Below are 18,829 nucleotides of genomic sequence, written 5' to 3'. Positions count from 1 at the left end.
GGAAGGAAGGAAGGAAGGAAGGAAGGAAGGAAGAGAGGAAGGGAGGAAGGGAGGAAGGGAGAAGGGAAGGAAGGAGAGAAGGAAGGGAGAAAGGAAGGAAGGAAGGAAGGAAGGAAGGAAGGAAGGAAGGATGGAAGGGAGGGAGGGAGGGAAGGAGGGAGGGAGGGAGGAAGGAAGGAAGGGAGGAAGGAAGGAAGGAAGGAAGGAAAGGAGGAGGAAGGAAGGAAAGGAGGAAGGAAGGAAGGAAAGAAGGAAGGAAGGAAGGAAGGAAGAAGGAAGGCTCTGTGGGACAGTAGGAGCCTACTTGGATAAGCACCAATCAGCAACCCAGATGGCCTCATCACATTGGCCAACCTCCCCCTAAATGTACCACTAATTCGCCCCAGCACTTAAAAACTCTCCTTCCTTCTGTTTCAGTGGAATTGAGTTCGTTTTCTATCCTCTATCCAAACAGTCTTGAATAAAGTCTTCCTTTGCCTGTTTAACTCATCCCGAGGCAACTTTTCTTTGACAAGGAAGGGAAGAAAGAAATTGAAAAAAAAAAAAGAAAAAAATCCCCAGCGACAAAATCCCACTTCCGTTTTACAGATGAAGATCGTACATTACAGTGAGTTTAATGAATTTGCCAGCTGGGGATCTACACCCAGATCTTCGGGCCTGTGCATGTTTCTGCTCTTTCCCACGCCTGATTCTGTGCTCCGCAGAACAGACTGAACAAAAAAATACCAACTTGCAACAGAAGCTCTCAGTTTTTCAGTGTGTTTTATTCCAACAGAATTCCCCCAGGCCAGGTTGTTTGTGGCCTTTGCTAACAGGTGCGCCAAGGGCCATACAACAGCTCCTCTTTGCCTCTGTGTCCTGTATGTCCAGAGGCGGGTAGAGGATGAAACATCTTGGGTTGTCACTGATGGTCACAGATCTGCTTTGCCAGGGAGCCCTTCTCTGGGTTTGTATTCTGGCCACGTGTGGAGCCTAACTGCATATCAGAAACTGGACAGGGATTGCAAGCAGCTCTGTGAAATATTTATTCAATATTAGCTTGCCGTAAGTATTCCCATTAAGGAATGGGACAGGAAGCACTTTGGCTCCAAAAGAAAAACAGGTGTGTGCATGCAAACATTAGGAGTCAATTAAATTTTCTGAATTTCTAAAATATGAAAGATGTGCGCAGAGCGCTGGAAATTAGAAATGCCGTTACTTTTGTAATCACCGAAGGAAGGAAACCAATGATGAGGTCAGCCCTTTGAAGATGAAATTATCTGAATTTAGTTTTATCTCCACATGATGAAAGATATTTCATGTGTGGAAATTAACCTAAGGATTCCAGATACATTGAAATTATTCCAGATACATTGAAATGTATCATTCCAGATACACTGAAAACTAGGATAAACTATTTTTTTTTAAGAAAGGAATGTTGGGGGGCCCTTGGTGGCTCAGTTGGCGAAGCGTCTGACTTCGGCTCAGGTCGCGGTCTGTGAGTTCGAGCCCCGTATCAGGCTCTGTGCTGACAGCTCAGAGCCTAGAGCCTGCTTTGGATTCTGTGTCTCCCTCTCTCTCTCTGCCCCTCCCCGCTCATGCTCTGTCTTTCTCTCTCTGCCAAAAATAAAAAAATAAATAAACTTTAAAAAAATTTTTTTTAAAAAGAAAGTAACGTTGGGGAGAAAAATAAGACATTTTTATTTGGGTGGAAGGAGATTTATTTGTTTATTTAATCAACATGCATTAAGAGACTTACTTGGCTAGGTTCTAAAAGATAATATTTTTTTAAAAAAAGATGTTTTATAGTGTAGCACAAAAGATAGCTATTAATAAAGCTTAGCACATGAATAAATATTTAAATACACGCCGATGTAAGTCACTGCAGGAAAAGAATTTGTCTCTTTGATAGCACACAACAAAACGGAGTTTGCCTCTGCCTCGGGCTTCCCCTAGAAGTGATTTTTAGGTGAAGATCATAAGGTTACGACCAGTTTAGCAGGTGGAGGAGTGAGGGACGGAAGCAAGGCTGGCAGTGAGGATACAGATGTTAAAAAATAAAGTCAGAGAACTTGGGCGTTGCCAGAGCAAACAGGGATTAAGAGGCCAGATTAAGGATTTTGATCTTGGGCCTGAGAGATAAAGGAAGTCTTGGCATAGTTTCCAAAAGGCTGCCTTTTGAAAAGATCACTGCGGCTGCAGCTGGGAGACTGGCTCCCACGTGTGTAGGACAGAGCCTGCTGAGTGGAACAGGATTCCTCAGGAGTTAGTGACCCACCGGTCATGTGACAGATGCAGGTAGTTTAGACAGGCTGGCAGCGAGGGGGATAGTGAGAAACTAACAGAGTCCAGTAATACTGGGGGAACTCAAACCAGGACCTGTGCAGTGACCAAATCAAAGCAGATCAGAGACCCTCCGGCAAACTGCATGAGCAATCCAAATGCATGACCACTGTGGCATTTTGTTACAGTGGGCGCCTTCTGAGGATCATGTCCTCCATTTTCAGGAAGTGATTACTGAACAGCCAATTATTCCTAGCCCGTTTCTCCCAAATTACAAAATCATTCTTTAAGGAAGACCAGAAAAGGCATTTGTTGTCCATCATTATTCATCTCAGGATTGTCATCAAAACCATGTAAACAGAGCCCTTTTGCCATGGACAATTCAATGAGGCTCAGATTGGACTTTATTTATCCTGCAGAATTTTCCACTGTAAACGTCCTCAAGGCAGTGATTCGTATTTGTAGCAGCAAAATGAAGGTATAAGTTTTTCATTATCTGCTGAAACACAGGTTAAAGATTTGCATTCTGTTGATCAAGCGGTAGAAATTGCTCTGGTCCCGGGGGTGCCTGAGTGGCTCAATCAGTTGAGCCACTCTTGGTTTCAAGAGTCGGACTCTTGATTTCAGCTCAGGTCCGTGGGATCAAGCCCTGCGTCGGACTCCGGGCTGAGTATGGAGCCTGCTTAGGATTCTCTTTTTCCCTCTGCCCCTCTCCCTGCTTGTGCTCTCTCTCCAAAATAAAATTAAAAATCAAAACGAGGGGCGCCTGGGTGGCGCAGTCGGTTAAGCGTCCGACTTCAGCCAGGTCACGATCTCGCGGGCCATGAGTTCGAGCCCCGCGTCGGGCTCTGGGCTGATGGCTCAGAGCCTGGAGCCTGTTTCCGATCCTGTGTCTCCCTCTCTCTCTGCCCCTCACCCGTTCATGCTCTGTCTCTCTCTGTCCCAAAAATAAATAAACGTTGAAAAAAAAATTTAAAAAAAAAAATCAAAACGAAAATTTCCCTAGTCCCAGGATCTTATACTTAAACCAGGCATAATAAAATTTTGTAAAGTTGACTCAGGAGTGGGACATTTTTTTCAGAAAGAAAAAAGAGCTGTTTCAGCAGAGAATTTGAGCACTATCTCCTGTAAGTAGCATCTGAGTGCCACTATTGTTTACCAGTCTAGGTTGAGCCAACAATTCTAAGGCCAGTAAGTTTTAAACATTAGCTTGGGAATCATTTGCCGGACATCCCAAGCCCAGGAGCCTTTTACAGCCTTCAGCTGAATTCAAGGAAATACCAGATGGTTCAAACAGATCCAGTGACTCTGTACGAAATAGAATACTTGGGACCATATACAGCACCTCCGAAAACTGGATCAGTTATACCAAGCATACAATTGTTTTTAATCTTCTCACAGAGTTGCTGTAACTCATCCTTTCCACGGATGAAGCATTCTCTGGGTCCTCCGCTTTGTTTCCTTTAAAATTCTACACACTACTCCATACACACCACTGACTTAACATATTCTCTGCCATACGCTTAACCAGTCGTTGATGCATTTCTGCATAGAAACATTTTTCTTTGAATAAAGCCAACACTTACTGCAGAGACTATGGGTTTAGGAAGATAATTATTTTTAATTACAGGAATTTCAAAATGGCAACTAAATTAGAGTCTAGTGATCCCCGTTTTGCCAATGGTGGACAGAATGTGGTGGGTCCTGCCCACACCCCCAAAACAATGGTGATAATGTTCCCTCAAGAGTGACAAGGTGGAAACCTACATAACTGAGGCGATCAGTCATCTATAAGAATAAAGTATCAGTTTGTAAAATCTCAGTTAGTGCATGCTGATCTAGTTAAATTTCTTAGAAATTATCATTTTTATCCTAAATGAAAGGAGATAACATAGACCAGTGGTTAAAAACATGGTCCAGGAGGCAGAATGAGAGGCTTTTAAATACAGAGAACAAACTGAGGGTTGTTGGAGGGGAGGTGGGTCAGGGGGATGGGCTGAGTGGGGGATGGGCATTAAGGAGGGCACTTGTTGGGATGAGCACTGAGTGTTATGTGTAAGTGATGAATCACTAAATTCTACTCCTGAAACCATTACTACCCTATCTGTTAACTAGCTTGGACTTAAATAAAAATTTTAAAATATACTGCAAAAAAAGAAAAAAGAAAGAAAGTAATACTAAGGAAATAATTGCAAAGATGTATAACTGATTTCCTTATAGCTTTGCATATAATGATGAAAAAAGCTAAGTCTCTATATTCATAAATAGTTGGATGTGTAATTAAATTCACTTGCAAGTTATATGACAACTATATGCACACACAGACACACGTACAAAATTACCACATTATAATGAAAATTTATATCTGATGATGTGAATTTCCATTGCAAGATATGTATAAAACAGTTTATCAGTGTGTAAGATTCCAGTTCTTCCATGCTATGAGCCAATTTTGTGATCTATTCATGCATTAAAATGGATTGCAGCAGATAAAAAAAAAGAAAGAAAGAAAAAAAGAAAAGAAGAAAGCATAGTGAACAAAAACAAAACAAAGAAAACATTGTCCACACCCTAGCCACTGGCTGGGTAAATGTGGGCACTTTACACTCTCCTTAAGCTTCACACCTTTTATTAGTCAAATACAAAAGTATAAGTAATTACATCTGAAAACAGGTCTGTGAAGATAAAAAGCGAAAGGACTTACCTGCCAGAATCACTATATACTAGGTAACAGCCCGGTACTTTAACAGTGTGGTAACTGAAACAGAGAAATATATATAAATATTTCAATTTAAGCTAAGTTAAGAGTTTCTCATTTGTACATAAACTAAAGGAAAATGACTAACATCATGGTGATAAATATTTAGTCCCCAAATGTTGATGTCACGAAACTATCCCATAGAAATACGCCTCGAGATACCTTAAAATATTTACGAGCATATTCATTACAACATTATTTGTCATAGTAAAAAGCTGCACAAATCTAAATGCTTGTGCCTAAGTTTTATCTGAGCCCAAATATTCCAAGGCCCCCTCTAACTGGACATTACCCTATGTCAACGAAATCTCTTTCTAAACCTTTAAGACCTAACAAAGCTTGGCACTAACAAATTCTTGTGATGAGGATGATAAGGATAATAAACATTTATTGAGGGCTTACTGGGTACCAGACATCCTACTTATTTTTCACGATCTCATTTATCTAACACAAAATTCCCATAAACTACACCTGATGGTACCATTAGTATTCTTAGGTTGCAGACGAGGAAAATCTCATAAAGATAAAGTGCTCACTGAACATCAGCTAGCCAGGACCCATGCGAAAGTCAGCCTAACATCAAAGCAACACTCTGCTGCTTCTTGACCATGAAGAAAAACAGTCTATTATAAAAAGCACTGATGAAACTTCTTAACTTAGATCTTAAATAACCCTCATACGTCAGAGGTGGGTGTTTTATTAAAACCTGCTGAGCTTTGACCTCTAGAGATGATATTGTTTCTTATGGTCTTTGGTTACCATTTTTATTCAATCCTGCTGAGGAAATACAACCTACAACGTCCATTTTTCTTGAGATGCACGTGTTATCTACAGAGGATATGTGATATTTGTACTCTGCTATCTTGTTTTCTTAGTGGTTTTTCCATGGACATATTTATATTGACGTTTGAACCGTGCACCTTAGGCTACAACAAAGAACATGAGAAAAACATTCAAACATAGATGATAATAGTGACCGTTATGCTGATGACAGTTGTAACTGATATTTTATTTCAAGTTCCCATCATTTTCAAGGCAGATTCAGAACAAAGTTAAAAATAGAACAGGGGGAAAAAAAAGTAAATGTGGAAAACGTTCTTGGTTATTTTTTTTTCCTTACAATTTCACTCACTCTTCTGTTTTACTTTTTCCCATGCCCTTCTTCTGTCTCTTGGAGAGACAAAAACTGAATGTGTATTAGTTTCTTATTTCAATTACACTTAATTACTAAGCACCCTTGTTGCCTCCAAACCAAGAGACTTGTTCCTTATTCTCACACACTGATTTGAAAAAACGTTAGCACAGTTTGTTTCTATAATAAATCCACTACCTGTAACCCACATAGATCTCAAAGTAAAAGCTATTTGATTGTATTATGCAAATTTGTTTTCTCTCGGGTTTTAATATTAAGTTACCATTTCAGGGTTTTCTCCACAACAAGAATCAAACATGCTGACTATGTATACATTATGTTCTTTTAATAGTTAATATAATTTAATCCAAAGTTATTACTAGCCTAATTAGGTTTATTTGTGTCTTGGCTTAAGGTCTACAGCATAACAAACTTAAAGATTTGAACACAGTGAGGTTAATTATGCTTCAAAGCTATAGAGCAGCTAGTTATAGGTCCATCACATACACACACACACACACACACACACACACACATGTGCATGCACAACATGACGAAGAAGAACCAAAGACATTCTTCTCACAGAAAGTGAAATCACACCTTCCTTCCTACATCTATGTGCTGCCATAGCTCAGGTTCTAAGATCGCATTTGCTTACTTTCACTGTTCATAATAGTTTCCAGCCCAACTATTTGTCCTCAAGGGTTGTTTGACTACGTGCTCAACATAGATCCCCAGTGTCTACGAAATTAAGTATAAACTCTTCACTCTGGCTTTCAAGAATTCTCTAATTGGAACCCAATTTATCTGCACAGTATCGTTACCCACAACTCCACTACACAACCTTTAGCTTAATTATTGTGCCCCAAACACTCAACTCCCCACTTCTGATGCGCACACCTTCCCACACTGTCCTGAAAACTCCTGCTTGTCCTTGTTCCACTCCATCTTAGGGGATTATAGGAAGGATGTATGGAACGGGGAGACAGCCACATTGCTCTGGGTCCTAGGGAACTAGCACAATAACCCAGCACCCACAGGACCTAAACACAATTCCACTGGATTGCTTCTTTGGGTCATTTGTTTCCCTTGTATATCCGTTTTCCAAACACAGACTTAATGGATTCCATTGTTTGCTGTAAAATATGAGACTTTCTTTAGTGTCAGAGAAACTCAGGGGTGGGTAACTTATCTTGGGTCCCGACTAGCACATATCATTAGTTTATGCATGGATCCTTCACCCACCATTTGCTGTGGCCAAATGCTCGGGCTCAGAGAACACAGCCAGCAGGAGTGTGTGTAGGAACGGACCAAGCAGGCCAGTAACAAACACCTGTAGCACGCAGGCCTTGAAGACTCATGGACTTCTTCGTGTTGAGTCCTCTTTTATGGCTTTAAATCCCGCAAGCAGATTCTTTCTTATTTGTAAAGAAATAGAAGAGGAGGCAAGTATGAACACGACAATAAAAATCAATGAGTTACCGACAGCCAAAACAGCACAGACAGATCTCAAAAACCTTATGCAGAGCAGAAGAAGCCAGAGTCAGTGGGGTACACAGTGTATGAGTCCATTTATAAGTAATCTTTGAATAGACCAAACTAATCTGTTACAGTAGAATTCAGAACAGCAGATGTTTTGCTGGGGTCTCGAGGTTGGCCAAGAAGAATGCCATCAGGAAAGAAAATTTCTAGAGATGAGGAAGATGGGCCACATCTTAGAGAGTATGAATCAGATAAATGTAAGAATTTGCCAGAGGTCATTAAGCTGCACTCTTAAAATTCATACATTCCACAATAAGAATATGGTTCTCTGGTATTCAAAATGAGATTTAGAAAATTAATACAAGTTATAATATTTTTCCTATAACTATCTAAATTCTCTCATTTTCCCTGGATTTTGAGGATAAGGGGCCCAGTATGCAGGGTGGCCTCTGCAGTCAGAATATGTGGGTGCTGATATTCTGGGGGCGGGGGAGTGTAAACATCTTAACTATCATAAATACATGACATTGTTCCAGAATAGAATAAAATCCCTAGGCATAACAAAGATAAAACCAGAGGGTTCAAAGTAGTTTCAGATATTCCCTTGGCAGCATCTGTTGCCCCAGTAGCGACTTCTCCTGGGTTCAAGTTTATTCTCCACTGATTTCAGGCTGAATTCAGTGGAGAATTTTGAGAAGTGATCATGAATATTTGCTGAACTCAACTGAAATAGATTATAGCTAATTCAGAGTTCACATTTGGATAAATGACTCTTAGTCTATATTTAATGTATTGTCTTGATTGTATTAATCTACTTAATCTGTTAATTCCTTTCATTTCAAGTGATACAAATAGTAACAATCCATCTATCCATGAAGGAAGGTAAAGACAGTGCTATGCACTTGTTAGTATATATTTTTTAATTAATTTTAAAAAGAAGTGTCAATGACAAATAGTGAGTGTAGCAAATTCATCCCTGACTGGCTTCTGTAGACTGGCTGTTTAGTAATGTTTGATGGTCAACAGATGTGACCCATAGTCAATGTTCTGGGAAGGCTGAGTTCTACCAGTGAACACTTTTGGGAGAATAGGATGTTGAATACCAGCTGATTCTTAGCACTGTCAGAATTCACCCTGATTTAAGTTGTTTTCAAATACTGTGCCCATTGTACATGCAAATTCCCTGCAGTAATCTGCAAAACAACTTCCAAAAATACTCAGGAAAGTCTATATTCAATAAGAGACGATTTTAGGGAATATTTCTCCTAGGGAAGGAGTTTAAGACCTAAGCTCTTTTAGAAATTCTTATTTCATATGAATAGAAACTACCAAGGTATGAAGACTAGAGAAATAAACAGCCTTTGGGTTAGCTTAGCATATATGCTTCCTGAATCCTGATACAAGAGCTCAGAATGGGCATCTGCTTAAACACCCTGGATTGCTATGTGCTCACTTCCAAAACACAGGAACACTCATTCCTGTCTCGGGTGATCATTCTTCAGCACCATCTGCTTCACAGTTGTTGAATTTACAGGTCGTGCGTGTAGATTCCTTTATTTTACAGCATCTTTTGGGCTCCTGGACTTAATTCCACCGTGTATGTGTGTGTGTGTATGTGTGTGTGTGTGTGTGTGTGTGTGTGTGTGTGTGTGTGTGTTTAGGCTTCCCCACATCAACAAGCAATTCATGGATACCAGCAGGTTGTCTGAGAATTCAACTCAATTCTTCCCCTCTCTATCCTGGGACAGCATCAGAGTCCACAAGGTAAGGGCTCAGTCCCAGAAGATTGCCCTCGGCTTCAGAAACTCATCACCAGCCCCATGTTGTTACCTGCAATTTTGAACCATCGGCTACAAATTGGAGGTTTCAATGACCCTTCCAACTCAGAATGCCAACTGCCAAGTCCAGGTTGTCACCTGCATCTCTGCTGCACCTGCGAGAAATCAGGGGTTCCCTTGACTCCCTCCTTGGGCTCGATTAATTTGCTAGAATGGCTCACAGATCTCAGGAAACCCGCTTACTCACTAGATTACCAACTTATTACAAAGCATATTAAAGGATACAAATCAATAGCCAGATGAAGGGAGACATAGGGCAACGTCCCGAACAAAGGAACTTCTGTCCTTATGGAGCTTGGGGTCCAGCACAATGGCATGTGGAAGCTCTCCCAACCCCTCCTTCTGGTTTTTTACGGAGGCTTCATTACATAGGCACGATTGATTAACTCATTGGACGTTGGCGATTGACACCCTCTAGCTGTTCTCCCTTCCCAGGAAATCATGGAGTGAGACTGAAAGTTCCAACCCTCTCTTCCTGTCTGGTTCCCCTGGCAACCAGCCCCCACCCTTAGGTGCTCTCCGAAAGTCACCTCGGCAATATAAACCCAGTTGTGGTAGGAAAGGGCTTGTTATGAATAATAGACACCCATTTCACCTTTATGGCTCTGATGTGTTTTCAGAAACTGAGGACAAGACACCAAACAAAAGGGCTCCATGGCTCTTACGCTCGGGGAAATTCCAAGGGTTTAGGGAGCTGTAAGCTGGGAACCATGGATGAAGACCAAATACATATGAGAAATATATTTTGATCATCTGAATGACCAGATACATGCATTTCTTAAAAAAAACCCAATTATCACAGAGCGTGACTATTGATTTCCATACCCAGCCTCCCCTCCATGCCCAACTGTTCTCTCCAGACTTTCCACATCATTTATTCTTTCTGCAAGTGTTCACTGACATCCTGCTATCTATAGTGTCTGAGTTGTCACAACCTGGGGAAGCGACCTGGGGAAGGGGTTGGCATCCGGTAGGTAAAGGCCAGGAAAGAGGCCTAAACATCCCACAATGCACAGGACAAGAACCAAGCGAGGGTTATCCAGTTAACAATGTCAGCAGTGCCAAGGAGGAGAAACCCTGGTCTAGGAGGAGAGAGCTGGGACTTTGCTGAGTTTCCGGGACAGGTTATAGGCCTCCTTTTGTGTCTGCTTCACTAATAAGAATTATGGCTGATTCTTGAATAGGGGGAGGTAAGGGCACCATATAACCTTTGAGTCCCTAAAAACTTGACAGCGAAGAGCCTACTGTTGGCTGGAAGCCTTACCAACAACATAAACAGTTGATGAGCACATGTTCTGTGTGTCACATCCATTATCCACTGGATTCTCACAATGAAGTAAGCCAGAGACAAGAAAATGTCATTAAGAAAATTGTCAGGAAGAGACAATACATTTACAGTATTGTACCGCATTTATTGAAAAGAATCCACATAGAAGTGGTTGTGCACAGTTCAAACCCATATTGTTCAAGGGTCCACCGAATATGCAGGCTGAAGTTGCTTTCCTTTTAACACCACCCTGGAGCAAAGCTGGGGGGAGGACTTACAGTTTTTTCCTACCTCCAAATATTGAAGACTACCAACAGGTATCTTTTTTTTAAAAAAATGGACCTGTCTTAGCTCAATTTGTATGACCTCCCACAAATCAGCCTTTACCCTCCCAGACACCACCATGTTCTGTTTTACGTTGTCATTTCTTTAAATGGCTAAACGCAGAGAAGGAAAAAAGTTGGGAGGTGAGGTTGTGCTGTGTGATATAGCTGTGAAATTTGGGCAGTCTCCCCAGGATTCAATTGTAAATGCTTGAATATTATATTTTCTTATTATATAGAGCCCTAAATTACCCATAGAAATAATTCCAAACGCTGTATTTAACTTTAATCTGATTATTTTAAAAGTAGCATACCAATTGCTTAAATTAAACAGATATTTTATCAACCGGGTTTCCTACTAATTATGCTGTTGCTCTTATTAAAAATTACTCACTATAGCATCTGTTCCAATTTCTATAAAACAATGAAGAGGTTTGTTCGCATGTTTTTATTTTTAGAATGAACTGAACAGAACACACGAACACGTCCTATTAAAATAAGTATTTTATCTTGAGAAGGCAAATTTATGGATCCTGTAAATCTAAATTTAAGTGTATCAAGTCTTTTAAAGTCAATGACTGGCTTATGGTCTGTGTAAAAACCACCCATCAAAGCCACAGAGCTTATTTAATTATTTACAAGTGTTTCTCTATAGCAGCTGATTTGAGGACTTGTCTTTCCTTCTTTATTTTCTGGAAAAGCGTCGATGTTAAGCAATGGAGCCAACGTTCATTAAATCGTGAGAACGGCAGATTTGTAAGCTCCTTGAATGTTGATGCTGGAGGGGCCTTATAAGTAATCTGGCTTAGTTCTGTCATTGTAGAGGCAGGGAAACTGAGGCTCAGAGATGGAACGTGTTTTGGACCCAGCAAGACAGTGAATGCATGGTAAAGTTAGAAAGTCTCCCCAAAATGTGTCACTTTGACATGTGGGCTCTTCTGAGCTGAAGGCAACCAAGACTCTGCAGGATCAAAAGAAACTGTGACCCTCCCTCAACTACCTAGAAGAATCCAAATTCGGGGTCTTTCTCAGAATAAGAGTTATTACCAGAGACAAATTTTACCTGAATGACCTGTCTGTGTGACAAGGCAAACATTTAATTACCAAACATCTGTTCTTCCTCTTATTGCCTGTGAATTGCCCTCCTCCCCTTTCAAGCCCCAGGCCCTTATCCCATTCCTTAACTCGGGATGGCATTTATACCTCATTTTACCTTTCTGTCTTTAAACTTCTCATGTCTGTGGGGTTCCCAGATGTAGGAAATTAAATCTGATGTTCTCCTGCTAATGTGTCTCATGTCAATTTAATTCTTAGGCCACCCGGAAGAACATTTGAAGGTAAGTTTTTTTTTTTCCTCCTCCACAGCTACAAATATCTGAGGTAGGCAGAATTCTAAGATGGCTCCCAATGAGTCATGCTTTTGTCTGATCCTCTCCCCTGTGAATATGACATGATATCAGGCCCTTGATTAAGTTCTGTTACATGGCCAGGGTACAAGGATTTTGGAGATTTAATTTATTTAATTTATTTATTTATATTTATTTTTTAATATTTATTCACTTGAGACAGAGAGAGAAAGAGAGAGAGAGAGAGAGCCCACATGAGCAGGGGAGGGGCAGAGAGAGAGGGAGAGAGAGAATCCCAAGCAGGCTCTGCACTGTCAGAGGGCTGACCCAGGGCTCAATCCCCCAAACCACAGGATCCATGAACCTGAGCCGAAATCAAGAGGAGGACACTTAACTGTCTGAGCCACTCAGGCACCCCTGGAAATATAATTTAAAATTCTGATCAGTTGGCTTTAATGAGAAGGGAAATTATCCAGGGTGGGCTTGGCCTAATAAGACCACCTCTTTCGGAAAGCGTCTAGATTCAAAGCAATAGCTTCTCTCGGCCTTGAAGGAGGAAACTAGCATTTTGTGAAGAAGGCACATGACAGGAACTGTGGGTGGACTCCAGTAGCAGTGGGCTTCAGTATTACAACTACAAGGAATTAAACTCTTCCACAAGCCAGTGAGCTTGGAGGAGGACCCCAAGCCTCAGATAAGAATACAGCTGTGGTCAACATCTTGATTTCAGCCCGGTGAGACCCCGAACAGAGGGCCAAGCTAAGGTATCCCCGGATGGCTGATTCGTGGAAACTGTAAGGTTTTTAAAAACAGGTGTGCTTCTAAGCCACTAAGTTTATGGTAAGTTACGCATCATAAACAACTAATACAATGACCTTGTTCTATGATTTTGCCACACTTAGAACTGCCTCCCCTCTTCCTTGAGCCAGACCATTCTTAGATTCTTTGACTGGGATGAGATGAATACTTGCAATGTAGAAATCTTAGTTGGATGTCGATTTGAAGAAAATGTACACCCACCCACCCACATACACACACACACGTGATACAACGGGGAAACTTTGAACACTGACTGGATATTTGATGATATTAAGAAATATAAATTACTGTTTTGTTTTTTTTTTTTAGGAATTTGTGGTTATTTTTGGAGACAGGCTCCTTAACATTCTCCTTTGGAGACAGGCTCTCCATAAGAGATATGCTTAGTAATGTTAATGATAAGATACCGTGGGGTTTACTTCAAAATAAATGCGATGGGAGGCAGGGGAATGTGGGCTGGGTTATGAGGAAACATGATCGGTTGTGAGTTGAAAAATGTTAGTGGATGGGTGCACAGGGCTGCATTATATTTTTCTATTTTTGTATGTTTGAAATTGTCTATAATAGGTTTTTTAAAGCAAATGATGTCATTCTGTACTTAAAATATTTCAGTGGTTTTTCATCAGTGACCAAAATCCTGCTGTAACATACGAGGTTTTGAAGAAACTTGCTTGCCAATTCACTCTCAGTAAAGCCCATCTTCCTTCTCTCGAAGCCTCATCTACAAGGCCATTCACTTCCCCAATGTCTCAGGGCTTTTTTATGTACTTCCTTTGGCCAGAAATGATCCCTTCTACCTTCTTTCTCCAGCCGAGCCCAAGAATTCTTTTAAACAGTCTCAGAGCACCATGTACATCTCCATCAAGGCATTTATAATGGTAGTAATTGCATTTACATTTGGTTGAGGATTTTATTACCGTGTAACCCTCAGTAAGGAAATGGGGTGGTTTTGTTTCAGGATCTTACTCATAAGAAGGTTCTTAAAATACTGAAGTATCAAAAGAATGGAATAAATAAAATTACTCAATGACATCCAACCAATTGCTGCTAAGTAATTTATGTGTAAAGTGATGTTGAAGAGTACACATAAATAAGAAAAAGAGAAGGAGTAGAGAGAGCAAACGATAATGCTGATAATATATCTTTTCCTTGTGTCTTTAGAGATGGATCCTCCACTCTGGAGCCAGCACACCCATCTCCTCGGTTCCTCCAGGACAAGAAAAGAAATTGAGAGGATTCGTATTGTCACAAGTTATACAGCAGAAGTCTGCGACAGCCAGATTCCCAAGAGCCTGTACTGAAATGTGGTGGCTCCATTAGGCTAAAAATGGAATGCAAACCCACAAACTGCCAATGGCTAGTCATCAATGGCTGATGTTTCTTGTCCTATGCTTGGAAGGAGACTGAAATGGATGGCAGAGTGGGGAAGGCAAGGGTGGATCAGCTCTCTTGGAGAGTACATCCTTTAAGCAGAACTGAAATTTGAACCTCTCCCATCTACTTTATTCATGACCCCTCGGATGCTATATATCCCCTAAATTTAGAGAGTTTCTGTGTGAATCTGAATATCTTACAATATCCTATCATCTGTGCAGAAAGAATACGGGCTTCTCTCTGTACATCAGGTGTATTTCGAGCACCTTCAATGAATAAGGGTATATAATTGTGAACAAAACCACATAGGGTCCCTACTCTGAGAGAGTCGTACTTCAATACATTCATTTGAAAAAGAAGCCCTCCATTTTTTGAGGAATAAGGTGAAAATGACTCTGAAATACTGATGTTCAATTTTTACTAGATGCCACAAACCCATAATAAAATCCAGATGACCTGGTTTCTGTGTTTTGAGTAGACATTGGTCTCACATACAAATTTGAAGAGGAAAAAAAATCTTCTATAAAAAGTAGGATACGATGATGGGTCACAGGAATAATTCCTTAGTTTCCTAAAAAATTAAAAGTAGATAAACAAGGATCACTAATCTGAAAAACAGTCAAAATGGAGCCATGTGATAAAGAATCCATTCCTTCTAAGGCCCCATAACATTTTTACCTACTACTGTGTTATACAGCAAAATCTCTGGCTTTCAGGCTAATTGAACATATTTTATTTTAGAGGGCATTCTGTTTTAAAGCACTTGGAGCCTATAAACTTAATCCATCGAATTGGTAGTCATTTTAATAACATAGCAATATTTAGCAATGACAACAATATAATACACTGAGAGCACTCATACACTGCCTGGGCTGGTGAACATTAGCAGCACTTTCTGGAAGATGTATTGACATGCATCAAATGCTTTAAGATAGTGTCAACCTTTACCTCCTTACTCCACATGTAGGAATCTATTCTTATTAAACTAGGAGCGAGGAAGACAAAGGCACACATATGTGCAATGACATTCAACCTACGTGCCAAAGAATGGGAGACCAAGTAGATAAATGCTGATATACCCCTGTGATGTCATATTACATAGTAATGAAAATAAGCTGACTTCAAATAACAGTTATTGGCACGGGGAAATAATTCTTATATAATTCTGAATAAAATAAAAGCAAGGCGCAAAATACAATGTACTCTGAATAGTATAATGTTATATCCATACGGAAAGAATTTTAAATGCACTCATATATTTATAGAAAGTTTGCCAAGAAATTAACAGTGGTATTATCTGGGTGGTGTAGGTATTTTTCTTTTACATTGTTCTTTTATTTTTTTCTCAACATTTCTACGGTGGGCTTTGATTGCTTTTCATAACCAGAGCCAAAAATAAAAATTATCAAACAAAAACTGGAAAATACAGCATGGAATATATAACTCTCTATTAATGAGAAAACTAACTTAATAATAACATTGTAATAATGAGAAAACGAACTTAAAACAGAGTATCTCATTTTTAACCATTGTAGATAATTGGAATTCTTTTTATATGCATTTGTTTATCTGCCACCTACTTACCAAAGAGATTTCAGGCATTTAATTGGGAATTCACTAGAGCTGGGTTTATTTCTAGGCACGCTCCCTCAATTTTAGCTAAACTCTTAAGTGGAAAAAGCTCTCAGGCATATAATTTGCCTACAATGTACTAGTTCTCAGAGTCCCAAGTGAGAAGGCAATGGATGGCCATTTCAGTTGACAAACTGTAAAAAATTAAAATTAAAATTCAAAAAAGAGGAAATGTAAAAAGAAAATAGTAATGGCCTAATAGAATTGTCAAATACTCAAAAACAGTTCATCAGCATTTATCCGTCTATTAAATCGTCCACTCATCCACTCAAGAAGCATTGGTTGAGCATCTACTGTGTGCCAGACAGTGTGCTGAGTGTGCTGAGACTCTAAGAGCATAATTATCACAGCTCTCAAGGAATTACTTGTGCCAACACTGTGCAAGTGTTATGAATTATGCAGAAGATAAAGAAAATGTACCTGTTCTTTCCAAAAGAAACATGCCTTGGGGCACCTGGGTGGCTCAGTCAGCTGGGCATCCAACTCTTGATTTCAGTTCAGGTCATGATCCCAGGGTCATGGGATCCAGCCCCGTGTCAGGCTCCATACTGAGTGTGGAGCCTGGTTAGGATTCTCTCTCTCTTTCTCTCTCTCTTTCTCTCTCTGCCTCTCTCCCCAGCTCATGCTCTCTCACTCTTTCTCTCTCTCTCTCAAAGTAAAAAAAATTGTTTAAGAAGAATGCCCAGATTTATAAGAAGTTGAATGACCAACGATACAACAAAAACAAAAACAAAACACCTCTCCGTCAAGTGGAACATATTGTCAAATGATCAGAAAACCTTGATTTAAAACAGATCAAATTATAAGTTCTCCATTATTAAAATAAATCTTATCATAAATAATACCCAATGAATGGCCAAAAGTCACACTGACAGCTGCTGAAGGACTATTAGCGATATTAAAACTCATGCCTGGTCTAGTTAACAGGCCCCAGAGCCAGCAATCCAAAGGCAACACACACACACACACGCACGCACGCACGCACACACACACACACACATACACACAATGGAGTGGGTCACAACTGTTGTGGAAAACTTCTGATTACACATAAGCCATGATCAGCCCCCTTGGCTTGATATGTTGCTGAGTCAAACAACAATTGCTGTAAAAGTAATCTACTCGCCATCAAATGCGTCAAAGCAGGCGCTGCAGCAAATATTGGAGAAGAAATCCCCAGCGTGAGGAAGGAAGGAGGGAGGGAGACAGACTAAGGAAAAGTAAGCAAAGGGTGCATTTCTGGAAGTTTCAAATATCTAATACTAAAAATGCTCTCTAGTTGGTTACCTTTACTTTGCTGACACCCTGAAGATGGGCTGGTTCTGCCACCGACCAGCACCAAGTTGTGGTCATCTGCACGCGCCATAGCCACTGTGATGCCTCAAGCACGCCTCTCCTCCCTGAGTCTTGCACTGAGCAAAACCTCTCAAACTATGGTCTCCGAACCCACAGCAGCGACTGCGCCTGAAGTTGTTGCAAATACACATCTTCAGACTCCATCTCAGAGTCACTAAATCAGAAACCCGGGTAGGGTCCCAGAATCTCTTTTAACGAAACCTCAAGGTGATCTTGAATCTCAGGAAAGTTTGAGAACCGCTGGCCTAAATCACCAGGTTGCCGGAACCTCTGCCAGGTGGAGAGCTGCCATGGGGTGCCACCATCTGTAGGCTGTTACCTGGCCACAGGAAGAAAAAGGTGGGAGGAGACATGTCATATGTTGACAGTGGCTTACAGATCACTGGCCATGTGTTTAGTGGTGTAACAGCAATTCAGTTCCTGGGTGTAGTTCCTCAGAAATTGTCACACAGGTCCAGAGGGGACACGTATAATGATGTTTACTGCATCAGTCTGTCCATCACTGGGCGGGCCAAAAGGCAAAATGTGAGGATAAGAAAGCAACATAGATGGCTTCGGAATCCCCAGTGTAAATGAAGTAAGGTTAAGTTAGAAAAAAACAACCACATTGATCTATCTGTGTTTTCACGTGCTAGCCACCCATATTAGATAGATGGTAGATAGATCACAATCTCTTTATATCAAGTAAAAATGCAATGCATGCTCAACAGTACTCGTTTTGCAAGAACACGTGTAAAGAAAAAGATTCGACTTCAACACATTTGAATGGGTACCTGTGAGTTGAGTAGGCACATTGGAGGGAGCTATTGGAGTGAAGTGATGAATGAATGAATGAATGAATGAATGACACAGGAAGAGCCTTATAAGGACCAATGCTAATAACATGCCATCAGCTGAGGAACATGACTAATTCAAAGCTTTTAAATATGGTTAAGAATGAGAACAAGAGAGGGAGAGTGAGATCAACAGGAAGAGTAGAACAAAGGAGAAAGAGAAAGAGAGAGAGAGAGACCACATCTTTCTCAGGGCACACAGCTGGTCCAAGACCAGAAATCTGAGCATAGCTGTCTGTGTCAGAATTTGACCCCATTAACAACTAAGATTTGTTGTAGTTCACATGCATTACTTAATTTAATCCTTGTAGCAATGGAAAGGACTAAAACGTATGTTAGGTTAAAATACCATAGCAAAGGGTAACAATTGACAAAGGATATTTCCACTGTACGGGTGAGAAAACTGA

General features: G+C 40.5%; 1 protein-coding gene across 1 annotated transcript in view; it reads right to left on the bottom strand.

Annotated features, from left to right (window-relative positions):
- The window catches only part of CBLN4 (cerebellin 4 precursor), a 219,608-nt gene that overhangs the window by 8,880 nt on the left and 191,899 nt on the right, over positions 1-18,829 (bottom strand). The window contains exon 5 of the transcript XR_006595038.1: positions 4,967-5,020. The gene's annotated coding sequence lies outside the window, so the exon portion shown is untranslated. The remainder of the gene's footprint in view (positions 1-4,966; positions 5,021-18,829) is intronic.

Source organism: Felis catus, chromosome A3, assembly GCF_018350175.1.
Source record: "Felis catus isolate Fca126 chromosome A3, F.catus_Fca126_mat1.0, whole genome shotgun sequence".
Lineage (NCBI taxonomy): Eukaryota > Metazoa > Chordata > Mammalia > Carnivora > Felidae > Felis > Felis catus.
The sequence above is the reverse complement of the archived record's forward strand: the minus strand, read 5'-3'. Positions and strand labels throughout refer to the sequence as shown.